Below are 16,355 nucleotides of genomic sequence, written 5' to 3' on the forward strand. Positions count from 1 at the left end.
ATCTGTGTGACCCTGTTGACATTATTATGTCGTCCTAGAAAGAAGCCTATATTGTGGTGGGGTACATTCTGTTGAAGACATGTGCAAACACTGAAAGTGACCGTTGGCCAAATGCACCATTGCAGGGATGCATTCACTGTTTTATCTCCGTGCCGTCTGCCACCAGAGTGAAGCACTGAAGGAAGTAAGGAAAGGCCAAGCAGGACTGATTTCCACTGGAGAGCTGCTGGCTAGCAAGGAGCACGAGTCTGGGAAGTTCAAGGAGGGCAAGACAGAGGGGTCCTAAGAAGCACGGGCAACTTGTGGCAGCCATATACCTAGGAGCCCTGGAATTGGGCACCTCACTTCAAGAAGGCAGCCAGATCACAATAGAGGTGGGCATGAGTGCCCTGGAAACACTTAGCTCTTTTCTATTGGGTATGCTTCTGGGAACAGTCAGCTGGAGTGAAAGAAAGAATGGGTTAGTTACCTGTATGGGCTTTTCTTCACATGAGGCAGGGACAATGAAAAAATATTATAAGAGTTCCAAAATGGCACTATGGTTCACTCCCCAAAAAGAGAAAAGGTGAAAAGTGACCATGACAATTAAGGTTGCATCTCTAAGCTCTCCTTGGCTAGCAGGGTCCATGTGAACCTGAATTGCATAGCAGGGTAAATTTGGGCCTCCAAGAACCACATTAGGGCGCAACAAAATACATAACCATGACTTTGGCCCCAAGACCTAAAGACAAAGGCAGACACACCTATCAATGGTCAGACCTGTTCAATGTCAGGGCAATGAGGTCTCAGTAAAGGGCATGTGACGAGGATCCCAGAGTTACTTATTGGAGGATGGAAGTCTAGGTGTAGACTCACTTCTGGATTTCATGGGATCTGGACTGTTCTTAGAGTGGAGGTGGGAGTAAAGGTCAGAGAAAGTCATACACTCACCTACTTTCTCACAGATAACTGGCAAACCTGGACTTGTGCCCAAGCCCCAGTCCCATCCTAGAGGAAAATATGATAATGATTACTGAACCTCCAACATTTCTTACTTACAACCACTGTATTCCAGTGAAATAAAGTTAAAAGGAATATCAAGGGCATCTCAAAGTAAAAATAAGTGGAGGGTTTAGAACATGTTGAAAGTACTACTTCAATATAAAATACAGAAGAGTACCAACACCTCTATTGCCTAGTAACAAAAGCCAGACAGAGGTGTGTTTAATCCTGGCTCCACCACTTATTAACTGTGTGCTCTTGGGCAAATTACTCAACCTTTCTGAGTTTTAGTTTCTTCATCTGTAAAATGGAAATAAATCTTAGAACCTATCTCAATGGGTAGTTGACAGGGTTAAATAAGAAAAGTTGCAGGGTCTGGCACTTATTAAGCATTTCTATAAATAGTGATTCTTTTAGCATGTGAGAGGCTGGGGATCTGGGTATCAGCCAATTCTTTCTCAACGACATGTCTGCTGTGTAATCCACCAACACAATTGTGTGAGTTTCTCGCCAGTTGTGTGTCCTGGGACCTCACTCCTATTTGTCTTATCCTAAGGATGGCTCCACATGGCTGAAGGCACTTCTGAAAGTTACCTCCACCATGAAGGTTATGCCCCTCCAAGGTCTGGGCACAGCACCAAAAAGGCAGGAGAAATTTGAGTCCTAGTAACTACTAAAAGGTCCTAGTAAATTACTAAATACTAAAATGGGTCCTGGTGACTACTAAAGTACTTGACTGACTTGATTCTAAGGCTAAGGCAAAGCCATGCTGTTCAGGCTAGCAAATACGCACCATGTATTAGCCACCACAGGATCTATTTGGCCAGCCAACTTCTCCTTGGTAACAAAGCAAGATCAAATCCTCAGAGACTGAGGAAGAGAATTGAGAATAACTTCAAGGTTTTCTTTCTCTCTTTCTTTTTTGTTTGTGTATTTACAGACAGTAGAACCACTCCTTTTTAGGCATACAGTTCTATGAGTTTTGACAAATTTATACAGTTATATAACCAATGCTACAATCAAAATATAGAATATTTCCATTATCCTTGGGCCATATTGTAGTTAATCCCCTCCCGCCACCTTCAATCCCTAACAACCACTGATCTGATTTCTAGCCCTATAGTTTTGCCTTTTCTCAGAACATCATATAAATGAAATCATATAATATGTAGCCTTTTGTGTCCTGCTTCTTACACTTAATTTTTTTGATATTCACTTATGGAGTTGCACTTATTAAAATTATTCTTTTTTAAATTTAAATAGTATTCCATCGTATAGATGTTACTACAATTCACTAGCTGAGTAACACTTTGGGTGCTTCAATATTTGGGCAACTGTGAATAAAGCTGACAAAAACATTCACATATGGGTTTGTGTGAAAATATATGTTCTAATTACTAGATTTTTTGGTTAAGTCTCATGGTAACCACAAAGCAAAAACCTATAATAGATACACTAAAAATAAAAAGCAATCCATCAAAACGTACTACTAGAGGAAATCACTTAACCACAAAGGAAGACAGTAAGCAAGAAAGAAGAGAAGAAAGGATCTAAAATATAACTGGAAAACAATTAACAAAATGGCAATAGAAAGTCCTTACCTGTCAATAATTACACTGAATGTAAATGTATCAAATTTATAAATTAAAAGACATAGAATGGCTGCATTTATATAAAAAGAAAACCAACGATATACTATCTACAAGAGGTTCACTTCACCTGTAAGGATATTCACAGACTGAGTGAAAAAATGGAATAGATATTAAACAGAAATGGAAACCAAAAATGAACTGGATTAGCTATACTTATAACAAATAAAAGAGACTTTAATTCTAAAATTATAATTAGAGACAAAGAAGGTCATTGTATAATAATAAAGGAGTCAATTCAGCAAGAGGACATAACAATTATAAATATATATGCACCTAAATTGGAGCAACTAAATATATAAATAAAACATTAATTGATCTAAAAGGAGAGATATATTGCAGTACAATAGTAATAGGGGACTTCAACAACTTACTCTTAGCATTAGACATATCAATCAAACAGAAATAAACAAAGAAACTTGAGACTTAAACTGCACTCTAGACCAATGAACCTAACAGACATTTATAGAACATTCCATCCAACGGCTGCTGAATATACATTCTTCTTAACTGCCCATGGAACATTCTCCAGTATAGATCATATATTAGGCCACAAAATAAAATCTTAACAAATTCAGGTAGGTCAGCATCATACCAAGTATCTTTTTGAACCACCATGGTATAAAACTAGAAATCAATAATAGAAGGACATTTGGAAATTTTACAGACACATGGAAATTAAACAGCATGCTATGAATAACCAATAGAGAAATTAAGAAATTAAAAAAGAAATGTAAAAATTCCTTGAAGTACACCATACCAAAACTATGGGGTACAGCAAAAGCAGTCCTCAGAGGGAAGTTTATAGCAACAAACACCTGCATCAAAAAAGAAGAAAGACTGCAGATAAAAAAATCTAACATTATACCTCAAGGAACCAGAAAAACAATAACAAACTCAAACCAAGGTTAGTAGAAAGAAAGAATAAAAATCAGAGCATAAATAAATAAAATAGAGATTAGAAAAACAATACAAAAGATCAATGAAACAAAGACTTGGGTTTTTGAATATATAAACAAAATCAACAAACCTTTAGCTAGACTAATAAGAAAAAAGAGAGAAGATTCAAATAAATAACTCAGAGATGAAAAAGGAGACATTACAACTGTTACCACAGAATATAAAAAGTCATAGAGACAATTATAACATAATATCAAAAACAAACTTAATAACCTGGAAGAAATACATAAATTTCTAGATACATACAACATACCAAGATTGAATCATGAAGAAATATTATAGAAAATCTGAACATACCAGTAACAAGAGAGGAGACTGAATCAATAATAAAAATATGCCTTCCCTCAAAAGAGTTCAAAACCGGTTAGCTTCACTGCTGAATTCTACAACACATTTAAAGAAGAACTAAGACCAATTCTTCTCAAACTATTCCAAAAATTGATGAGGAGGGAATACTTCCAAACCCATTCTACAAAGCTACATTACTCTGATATCAAAACCAGACAAAAACAACAAAAGAAAACTACAGAACAATACTTCTGGTGAACATAGATGCAAAATTGCTTAACAAAATACTAACAAGCCAAATTCAACAGCACATCAAAATGATCATTCACCATGACCAAATAGGATTTATCCCAGAGATGCACAGATGATTCAACATATGCGAATCAATAAACATGGCACACCACATTAACATAATGAAGGACAAAAACTATATAATCCTTTATATAGATGCAGAAAAAGCATTTGGCAAAATTCAACATCCTTTCATGATAAAAACTCTCAACAAAGAGAGTGTACCTCGCGAAGGAGTGTACCTCAACACAATCAAGGCCATATATAACAAACCCACGGCTAACATTATAATGAATGGGAATAAGTTGAAAGCTTTTCCCCTAAGAACTAGAACAAAATTAAGATGCCCACTCTCACCACTTCTACTCAACAGAGTACTTGAAGATCTCACCAGAGCAATCAGGCAAGAAAAAGAAATAAAAGTCATTCAAATTGGAAAGGAAGAAGTTAAATTGACACTGTTTGCAGGCAACATGATGTTACATGTAGAAAACTCTAAAGACTCCACCAAAAAAAACTGATAGGTATATGAATTCAGCAAAGTAGCAGTATTCAAAATTAACACAAAAAAATCAATACCATTTCTATACACTAACAGCAAGCTTTCTGAAAAAGAAGTTAAGAAAAGAATCCCATTTATAATAGCAATAAAAATAAAATAAACTACCTAGTAAGAAATTTAACTAAAGAGATGAAGAATCTCTGCACTGAAAACTACAAAACACTGATGAAAGAAATTGAAAAAGACACAAATAAATGAAAAGACAACCCACTTTCATGGATGTTGAAATAAATACCTCAAAGAACTGTTAAAATGTCTGTACTATCCAAAGCAACCTAAAGATTTAATGCAATCCCTATGAAAATACCAATGATACTTTTCACAGAAATGGAAGAAACAATCCTAAAGTTTGTATGGAACCAAAAAAGACACCAAATAGACGAAGTAATCTTGAATTAAAAAAAAAAAAAAAACAATGCTTGAGGCATGACTCCACCTGACTTCAAAATATACTATCAAAGATACAAGAACCAAAAACAGCATGGTACTTGCATAAAAACAGACATCTAGACCAAGGAAACAGAACAGAGATCCCAGAAATAAATATATACATTTACGGCTAATTGATTTTCACAAAAGTGCCAAAAACACACAATGGGGAAAAGACAGTCTCTTCAATAAATGGTGTTGGGCAAATTGGATATCCACATATGGAAAGATGAAATTAGACCCTTATCTCTAACCATATAAAAAATCAGCTCAAAATAGATTAAAGGTTTAAATGTAAGGCCCCAAATTACAAAACTAATAGAAGAAAACATAGGAGAACAACTCTATGACATTGGTCTAGGCAACCATTTTTTGGATAAGCCCTCAAAAGCATGGGCAATGAAACCAAGAATAGACAAATGGGATTACATCCAACTAAAAGCTTCTGCACAGTAAAATAAACAATCCAGAGTGAAGAGACACCCTATAGAATGGGAGAATATATTTGCAAACTATACATCTGATAAGGGGCTAAGATCCAAAATATGTGAGGAACTCAAGCGATACAAGTAGATCTACCATTTTATCCAGCAATTCCACTACTGGACATCTACCCAAAAGATCAAAAGTCACTTTATGAAAAAGACACCCACACTCAAATGTTTATAGCAGCACAATTTACAATTGCAAAGTTGTGGAAACAACCCAAGTGCCCATCAATTCATGAGTGGATTAATAAAATGTGGTATATATATACCACGGAGTACTATTCAGCTTTAAGAAACAATGATGATATAGCACCTCTTGTATATTCCTGGATAGAGCTGGAACCCATTCTACTAAGTGAAGTATCTCAATAATGGAAAAACAAGCACCACATGTACTTACCAGCAAATTAGTATTAATGGATCAACACCTAAGTGGACATATAAGAAAAACATTTGTTGGGTATCAGGCGGGTGGGAGGGGGAGGAGAAGTTGGGGATATACAAACATAATGAATGAGATGTGCAACGTTTTGAGGATGGTCATGCTTAAAGCTCTGACTCGAGGGAGGAGGGGTGGCATGGGCAATATACATAACATTAACATTTGTACCCCCCATAATATGCTGAAATAAAAAGAAATTAAATAAAAAAAATAGGATCAGAGTAAGCCTACCTAAAAAAAAAATCAAAAGATAAAAAATTCTGGCAAAGATGTAGAGAAAAGGGAACACTTAAACACTGTTGGTGGGAATATAAATTAGTATAGCCATTATGGAAAACACTATGAAGTTTCCCTAAAAAATTAAAAATAGAACTACTATATGATCCAGCAATCTCACTACTGGGTATATATCCAAAGGAAATAAAATCAGTATGTTAAAGAGATATCTGCACTCCCATGTTGATTGCAGTAGCCAAGATATAGAATCTTGTGTCGCGCCCGCCTCGCCAGCAAGGAAGACGCGGCAACAGGAGTTCTTCTGACAGTGCTTTAATGGGGTTCCCTTTAGACTTGCATGATGCGGAAGACCCAGCCCGGCAGCGCGCAGGCCACTATATACCCCAGAAGTACAACCCCTAAGCTGCGATAGGCCGCTCAACTGTCGAGCCCCCAAAGCATTAGCCCATATCAGGACCCTTTGTTTGCATTCTCGCGCCACAGGGCAACCGACAATTATGCCTGCGCTGAACTTGTTAGCTGCTCTAGGCAAAGCCGGAAACAGGCGCCAACTTGTAATGGCGTTGACACCGCGCCCCACAATCTTGGCTATTTCAAAGATCCACATTCCTATAGACAAGACTATAGATCAATGCTCTCCTGGAGCACTTTCTATAATAATGGAAATGCTCTATGTTTGTGACTTTCAGTAAAGTAGCCGCTAGCCACATGTGGCAACTGAGCACTTGAAAGGTGAGTAGTATGACTAAGGAACTATTAAAATTTTAATTTTTTTAACTTTAAGGTTAAATAACTACATGTGGATAGTGACTACCTAAATAGACAGTGCAGCCACAGAGTGCCAAGTTTACCTCTTGAAAATTCTTGGGAACGAAAGTCCACACTAAGGAAAGGGAGAGAAAGATTTTGGAACAAGTCAAAAGCAAAAAATGTAAAGTTTACTGGCAGGCCTATGGGTGGAATTTCTATCAGATTGCAGACTAGTGGGATCTCAATGCTTCTTTCATCATTCCTACTCTGACTCACTTTCATATTATTACCATGGTGCTGACAAAAGAACAAAGTTGTCAATAGATGGCAACTTTATAGTTTTTATTTAGAATTGATGTTCATACAGTGCTTAGTATTCTTAAATACATACCCCATGAGCGGCATCAATTGAATGTTCAACATGACTTCTCTGAGATTTAATTCCTACACACGAAATAAATGTTTTGGCTCTTGAGGGTTGGTAGCATAAATATCTGAGCTTCACATCACCAACAGAGGATTCAAAAAGGAATCAAACTTCATTTTTGTGTCTTGTTTCTTGCAATTTAATTTTATTTCCTACCTTCACTTCTTTCCTTCTTAATAGCTGAAATGGATTAGGAGAACAATTAAAAATAAATGGTATGCTTTGGAGCAGCATTGAGCTTGACTCCATTTTTATGCATTCTTTTCAAAGGACCTTTTATGTAAAATTGCTTACTTGCTATCAGAGATACTCACAGTGAACACAACTTAGAGATTCATCAAAATGACAAAACTAAGAGTCTCCAGGGCAGGAAAAGGTCACCAGACTCTGTGCAGCTCTCAGTCTGTATGAGTCCTTCACAAATGCTCTCAGGATGGCGATGCCTTTGTTCTCCTCTATTCTGGTGGAAATGATTTAGTGAATGCTCTGCACCTTTCTCTCCCTTCAATGCCACCCTTGACCCCTCGCCCCCACCCTTTCACATTAGATCTTTTTGCTTCACTGGCCTTTCCGGATGAGGAAGAGTCTCACCAAATCAAGAATGTACCTTTTCAGAAGAGGTCAATTAGTCCTGGGGAGTAATGAGGACTAAGCTGCCCTCTTCACTTTGACCATTGATTTAAACACTATTCAGAGGCTCCAGGGTGCTAGTGAGGCAACTCTCTGGGAACCGAGGAGGGACATCATCCTCCATTCCCATAACCCATGCCCAGTCACCCCAGAGAATCAGCCACCAGTCACGGCTCCCTCCCACCCTGCTACATGGTAACCAAAACAAGCCCCTTCTGTGTACATTTTCTGTAGCGTGTAATTGCCAACTGGTGACAGAGAAGAATGGAAAGGAAATGCATTGAGAGAGCTTCGACAGAATTACGGTAACGTGAGTTCTGAGGGAGGCCCCAAGCCTGCATGCCAACAGCAAACTTCCTGGCGTGGCTCATGCCTGGAGGCTGGACTGTGCCCAGAGCCACTCACTCCATGAGAACTCGGCACCCTCGCCAACGCCACCCATACTGCATGGGCTAGCTGTGCTTCCTAAAACCACTGAATCTCCCTTCGAGATTCTTGGAGTCTTATTCTTTCTCACAAGAGAATGTCCTCTTTAAAGCCCCCTCAAGTGGCCACCTGGGGGTAGAGACACACTGTCTCCCCAGAATAGATCCAAATCCAGCCAAGTACCTTATGATAGCTAGCATATTTTCCTAGACTTTGTCATCTCTGTTCCAGGCTAAATTTCCCCAGTTCCTTCGATTGTTCCTCATCTAACGTGACTTTGAAGTCCTTCCCTGTCCTGGTCATTCTTATAGTCAAGGTCAGAAAGGAATTTCAAGCTCAGCCGCATCTATACAGATGCCATTATCTGCCTCTAAGTGTTCTGAGTTTAGCAGAGGAGCGTGAGAGGCGGGAGAGGGAGTGGAGGTAGGAGGTCAGGAGACGAGGAAGTGGCAGCAGCTTTGTCCTCTCTCTGAAGCAGTGCTGGGAGCATACGGGTTAGTGTGGGAGCACATGGAGACAGGAACAAGGTTTCTCACTGTGAAATAGCTTCAGGCTTACAAATAATTATATAATTTTGGAGCACCAATCAGGAACCATACCAAGCATTTTGCATACACTTATCCTTACAGAGGTAAGCCTTACTATTCCCACTTCACGATGAAAGGAAGAGGTCCATAGCAATTAAATGATTTGCCCAAGGTCATATAAGCTAATAAATGGCAAATATTGTATTTCTCCAAAACATCCTACTTATTAGAATCATTTCTCCCAGCCAATGCCACATCCTAGAATTATATAACCTCTTGAAGCCCAGATGTGTTCTGTTTCGATTTTTCAGATCCTTTCAATCACTCCAGTTTGGTCTGATTTTTCTGGGCTCAGATTATTACCTGCTGTGACCTTGAATTCCTTCCTGATTTTTCCAGACTTGTGTACTCTGAATTTGGATGTCTTCCTGATCCCACAAGCCCGCCTGAGTCCCTAGTTCTCCCCTCATTGTTATGTGTGGGCATACCCGTTAGCTCCCTCAAGAGAAAGGGGGATTCCAGTCCCCTGAATCACTGAGTCTGTGCACTCTCTTCCTTGCAAGTTTTGTGAAATGATACTCTGGGTGATCGAAGAGGAAAGCCAGCTCTTACAGATCTAGGCTTCCAGACACCATTAGATGAACTTTAAATTCTCCAGATTTTTCTGCTAAATGTCACATCTTCCTTCTTTTTTGGTGATCTTTCCCAAAGAATCCAGTGTCCTGTGGATGTTTCTTGAATTGTCAGAAAGAGAGAGAGAAAAATGGAATAAGTATGCAATTGTTTAAAGTTTCATTAAGTTGGCTTTCAGCAAAGCTCATACTCAAATGATACAGCTTGAGTTAAATCTATAGAAAACTTTTTTAAGCTATCCTGCTTGGAATACAATTCAATTGCTGAGAGCCATTAGAAAGTTCACATTTTTAACAACTTTTAACAACTATTTATAAGCCAGAGCCCCATGTGGTCCAGTCTCTGGAAGTTACAGTATTCAAGTAAATGCAGTCCTGAAACTATAAGCGATTGAAAGTGATGCCAATCTTTTCGGGAATTTCTTACAAGATGTCAAAGGAGAACCAATTTGTAACTCACAATAATGTTTTTTAAAACTTTTTCCATTATTTCCCTCTCAATATGTCATATTTCCAACTTCCTCAAAACTTCTGTCTCTGTATTTCTTTCTCAATTTTCAATCTCAAACTCTCCCTTTAAAAACAAGTTGGCACAGACCTTCTCTTTCCTCTAGGTGTCCCCTGCCCAAAGCCCTTCTGGGAACCGCAGGAACCCATTCTGTCCTTGTGCACATGCAATCCTGTAGTGCAAGGCAGTTACCATCCTGTGGCCGAGGGCAGACCACAGGCAAAAGGAACCAATAGTTAAATATTTTCTCATTTCTTGCCCCTAGGCATTTCATAAGTATTTTACATTGTCCCAGAAGATAATTTTCAAGATACTTAATATCTTTTAATAAATTCCCTTTTGTTTTTGTTTTGCTTGAAGTAGTCACAGTGAATCACGTTGTTTGCAACCAAGAACTGTTTCCAATAAAGCTTCCAATAGCAGCTATTTGAGTGCTAGTCTCCCAGGTCCTTCCCAACATTGCTTATTACCAATTAAAATAAGGAAACAAAATGAAACAAAAACACTTCTTTAGGGAATAACCTTATAGAATAAGAAAAGCAAACATGTTTCTGCAGAGTGCCCACAGTTGACTGAGCTCTTAATTCTGTGAGCTACAAACTGGTTTGATTCTCATATGAACCAGGGATCATGGGAATTTAGCTGGATGGGTATTTCCGGCCTTTCATCAATCTGATCATTTTGTATTATGACCCTCAAGTCTCAAGTGATGCTTGGTGGAAAAAAACATGACTTTGCAAAGCATGGCTGTTTTTTGGTTGGTTAACTAGACAAGGGATTTTTCTGACCTGCTAAATATATCGTGGATTCTTTTTCAGCTGAGGACCTGTCTCCAAAAACATTTATCTAAATTGCTTTGCCTCATAAATAGCTTCTCAAACATGGCTACCAAAGTACCCATAAAAACAAAGTGAATATATTTCCTTGGGGATTTAGTGGCAGAGAAAGAAGCAGCACAACTCAAGTTAAAATGTCTCTGAAATTTTGTTTTTATCAAAAACTTAGTTTAAATTTTACATTTGATTCCCTAAAGTGTCATTGTCTACTTTTACATAAAATAATAAATAGAATTACTTACTAACAGACTTCAAATTAAATAAAATAGATGGAATAATACATTTATCTCTGCTCCATCCCAAAATGTGTTGAAAGATTTTAGGTGATATAAACCTACAAAGACAAAGAGCTCCTGGCAGAGAATCTATAGATATCATCTCCAGAGAATAATGGTGAAAAAGAGATGCCAACCAAACTACAGAGAAGGTAAAGTGATTGATTAGTACTAATCTAGCAGAGTAGAAAGAGTTAAGACCTAAAATGACTACAGAGGGAAACACCAAGCAAACAAAAATCCAGATTTGGAATACAAAATTCCAGGGATGGCCAGGAACTGACACTCTAATGTCTCTAAAAGCAGAGGCAAGGATTGGGATGGAAAACAGAGGAAGTGGTTAAAAGTCTACTTAAGGAGCATTTAGATCCTCCTCTACCTGTGATTCCAGGTGACTACAGCCCCCAAGCTCCAATCCTAGAAGCAGATGGAAGGTTTGCTTTCTGAACAAAGGCTGAGTGAGCAACAGTCGACTGGGCAGAGTATGGAAGGGAAGCCCCTTACTAAAAACAGGAGGATTAAGTAAGACTGTACATGTCAAATATGACTGTCTAGCCCTCTTCCTTCATACAGCAACCAAAATGCTGGCAGCCATTTACTCTCCAGAAAAAGTGACAGACCACAAAGAAAAGGCCTAAAGAAATTGACTTCTGTGGAACAACAAATGAAAAATCCAAATGAAAAAGCGTGTGTACCAGCTTCAAGGACAGGGCAGGGAGCAAAGCACCCAGGGTGTGAGCAATAAGGGATTGCCTATAGAAAATTTAAAGCCCATAATTAAACTGACTAAAAGTTGTTTCGCTTTTTATTATCATCACATCCAAAAGTTCTGAACAACCTCAGTGATAAAGTATTCCTCCAAAAAAATCTTTTTTGGGCCTAGGTTCCAAGCAAGTGCTATGACTACTGTTGAGTATTAATAATATGAATGTCAACTTCAGATTTGCCCGTTTTTATTTTCTACATGAAAGTTAATTCAGAAATCTCCCCATTATTCAGTTGATTTTCAACTAACACAAGTTCAGCTACATATGGTCTCTTTGAGACTAAGTTCAGAGGTTCAAATCATTCTAATTTGCTTCAGCTCAGTTTGTGTCTCCAATCCCTGTGGTACTACAGAGTCCTGTTTAAACAGTAGATTCAAGAACAAACAATGACACCTAATAATTGTAAAAAAAAAAAACACTGAATTACTTAATTTTGTCATTCTATGTAACCACTTGGACACTTGGAGTTTTTATTTATTCATGCTTAAAATTTAAAGCAGTGACACAAAGAACTATGAAGAAGAATAATTTTGTTTGACAATTGCAAATTTATTTTTGTACATGAAATAATTCATTTCATTTAATAATATCTTTAAAATGGAATTTTTCCTTTTTATTAATCATTTTTCAACTAAAGAACTAATAAAAATAATGATTATAGCTGATTTTTATCATTACTGAAAATGATTTTGATAAATGTATGTGTAAATACATGTATGTATTAAAATAACTAAACATATACATATCTATGTATAAAATGATCTGATCCAGATGTTGAATATGCTAGATCCAGCCCTGATTTGAACCCTATCTCACTGCTGTATCAGCACAGTCAGCCAGTGATCATCAGATCCGTGAAATACAAAGACCAAAATTAACAAACCAAAAAGAAACTTGGACGAAACAGAGATCATGCAGAAATAGAAGGAAATTTAAACCTCAATCCAAAATTCTCAGAGATAAAAGAAAATATTGCCTTCTTATTGATTAGGAATAACAAGAATAGTTTGTTATTTTAAAAAGAAAAGAAAGGAACTTATCAAGAATAAGAAAGAACTCAGAATTGAAAATATGAATGCAAAAATTTTTTAAATAGGGAAAAAAAGAAGGTAAAGTTGAGAAACTCTTAAAGGAAGTAGGACAAAAACAATAGTAACACATCAAAAAATAGGGGAGAAAAGATTTTAAAAATAGAGGATCACTTTGGAAGGTCTGACCTCTGACTAATAGATGTTCTAAAACAAACACCGAATAAACAGATGGAAGCCAAAAAATCAAATAATATAGGCAACTTTTCCAGGAACTGAAGGCCATGCGTTTCCAACTTGAAATGGCCCACCAAGTGCTCAGGATGATAAATGAAAAACAAATCACACCAAGGCAAAACACTCTAAAATTTCTAACTATTGGGAATAAAGAAAAAAATCCTAAGAAATCCCAGACAGAAAAAACAGGCGTATACCAAGCGTCAAGAATCAACATGGCATTGAATTTTTCAAAAGCACCGTGAAATACAGAAGATGCTGGAGCAATGCTAGCAATATCATAAACTGAAAAACTATCTTCAACCTAGAATTCTATCGGCAGCAAAATCAAGCATAAATGTACAACAAAAATATTTTCTGATGGGCAAGGTCTCAAAAATATCACTTCCCATACGAATGTAACCCCATGTCAGAAAGCTACTGGCAGATGCATCTGTTTAGGTACATAGCATTAAACAGACATTTTAAAAAGTGACAGACACTTTAAACCCCAGAGAAAACAGAGCTTGTACAAGAAAGGAAATGTAGTCATAGTGAGCTGTGATTAATATTGACATCAACCCAATAATATAAACATTGAGTACTAATTTAAAAAATAATTATAATATAACTGCATGGGGGGTATAGAGCTGGAGAGAAATAGATGTTAAGAGAGTTACATTTATATGAGAGTTAAATTTCTATCTGTCATAAGAAATGTCAATAATTACAATGAGAAGTAGCAGTATTATTCTATTACTTAGAGATAGAGAGCTACACACTAAGGAATAAAGCTAAAATAAAAGCAGCCACCTCTGGGGAGTATGACTTGGGTTGAGCAGGCAGGGAACTGCTATTTTGTTTGAAGTTTTGTCTACTATTTGGTTTTTTTTTTTTCAATTTTGTACACATATTACTTTTGGCAGTGCATTTAAAAGGAAGAAACAGGAAACCAGAATTTTATTGGAAACTCCCAAGTTTCATATATGTTGAAAATTAATATCAAATTAAAACATAGAAAGGTGGGAAGAACACCTCAAGGTTCAAACAAAATCCTTCCCAAACTGGCCTGTCTCTGGCAGATCAGGCCTCTGGGCCACTGGAAGCTTTTGAAGGGAAGGAAATTAACACTTACTGAGCACCCTGTGCGTGCCAGCACCACTGCAGGAGACTGTCAGGATTGGAGAAAGGTATTTTACAGGCGAAAGACTAAGTCTCTAAAGGATGAATAACTTGACTGCACGCATTTGTTGGTATTTCTGAGCATGAGCCCCAGGGAGACTGTGTAGACAGAATCTCACAACTGATTCCAATCAATACTCGGTGAGACGTGTGGAGCCATTTTACAGATGAGAAAACTGAGGCTCAGCAAGGTCAGGTGACCTATGTGATACAACTAGTAAGTGGCAGAGCTGCAATGTGGCCCCAAGCCTGCAATACAATTCCCCATTCTGAGCCTTTGGAGGGCAGAAACTGTGTCCTCCTCCTGTTTGTCCTCCTGGCACATAGCACAGCATGCGTGGCACTTAGCAAATGCTCCCCCAAAGACTACTACTGAGGCAGCCAAGGCTCCCGGGAGCGTTTCCAGCAGTACCAAGCATCCAAATCCTTCTTCCCTTTGCCTGTCCCACGTGAGACCTGCTCGAGGGCTGTCTGGATGCTATCTCTGCAGGGGGAGGACGTGTCTTCAAAACCACTCAGGTCACCTTCTAGAGTCAATTTACAGCTCTCGGACCTAGCCCTTCCTTAACACTGAAATGTCACACACTTTAAATTGCAGGACAATAGCAATTTCGGTCTCAAAAAATAGCAAAATTAAACCTTCGATGCAAAAAAAAAAAAAATGAAATTGTGGAAACAATTTTGGAGACCACAGACCTTTTGAAAATGTCATTAATAAACCGTGAAATCAGGGAGATAAAAATCAGACACCCCGAGGAGGAACAGCAGTGCCCCAGCCCTGCTCCTCACCCTGAGCCCTGGAGAGACCAGTTTCCACTCCGCGGGTCCAGGAAGCAGGGGGTCCAGAGCTAATGCATGTCTGCTGCTCCGAGCTGGCTCTGGGGGCGGATTTGGGAAGCACGGAATGAGCGAACGCTCCAACATGTGGAGTCGGATCTACTGGAGAGCGAGAGAGAGGACAATACGTGGAAATCCAGTGGTGATCCGGGAGAAGGTTCTGGAAGGCAAAGGGGAGCTCTTCGAAGACTCTTGGAAAAGCAAGTTCAGTCTCGAGGTTTCCCTTGGCTGATTCCACACCTCTGGGCAGAAGTCAGAATTATAGGTCTTTTCTCCCTAATAACTACCTTATCTCCAGGACATCCACAATAATAAATTTAAAGTTATTCCCAAGGGAAAAGTACTCATGGTAGAGATTAAGTGCTGTAAAGCATTCACAGGAAATAGGGTAGAATGTGAAATATTTTGAAAAGATCCTCTTTGCTGTCTACGAACTTTACGGTCATGGTAATGTTAGCTAGATGTGTGTTCTGCTCTTGATCCGAAAAATTTGGAGTTGGTTACCTTGATTCCTCACAGAGATGCTTTTTTATAGGAACAGAGAGATGATGAAACAAAATCTACAGAAGTGTACCTGCCCAATTCTCTGCCACACTGTCCGCTTTGACTGCCGGCATTTACCTCTGAGCACATGTGAGTTTGAGAAGGCTATGGCCCTGGGTCCAGGAATCACAGATCGAATGCCCTTTCCCCTTCCCTGTCAGAATAAAACGACACTCAAGTTCCCAAGCAATAGGATTTAGGGAGAAGAGAAAAGGGAATCATTCCATGAAGGTCATAGCTTTGCTGTAACAGTCACTCCTGCTCTCCTGACCACTGGTTCACAGGAATTTCGGCAAGACCTACCGCAGGCTCTCTGGGATATCATATTTTCAGGCTCTGCTCGCTGAACACTAAGTTGCAGAAAACTGCAAGAGTATAAAAGCGTTTCCATTTCCAACCCCAGGTATTAATTACTGTGGAGGCATCTGCCACAACGCCAGGTGC

The sequence above is a fragment of the Microcebus murinus genome, chromosome 15 (assembly GCF_040939455.1).
Source record: "Microcebus murinus isolate Inina chromosome 15, M.murinus_Inina_mat1.0, whole genome shotgun sequence".
Taxonomy (NCBI): Eukaryota; Metazoa; Chordata; class Mammalia; order Primates; family Cheirogaleidae; genus Microcebus; species Microcebus murinus.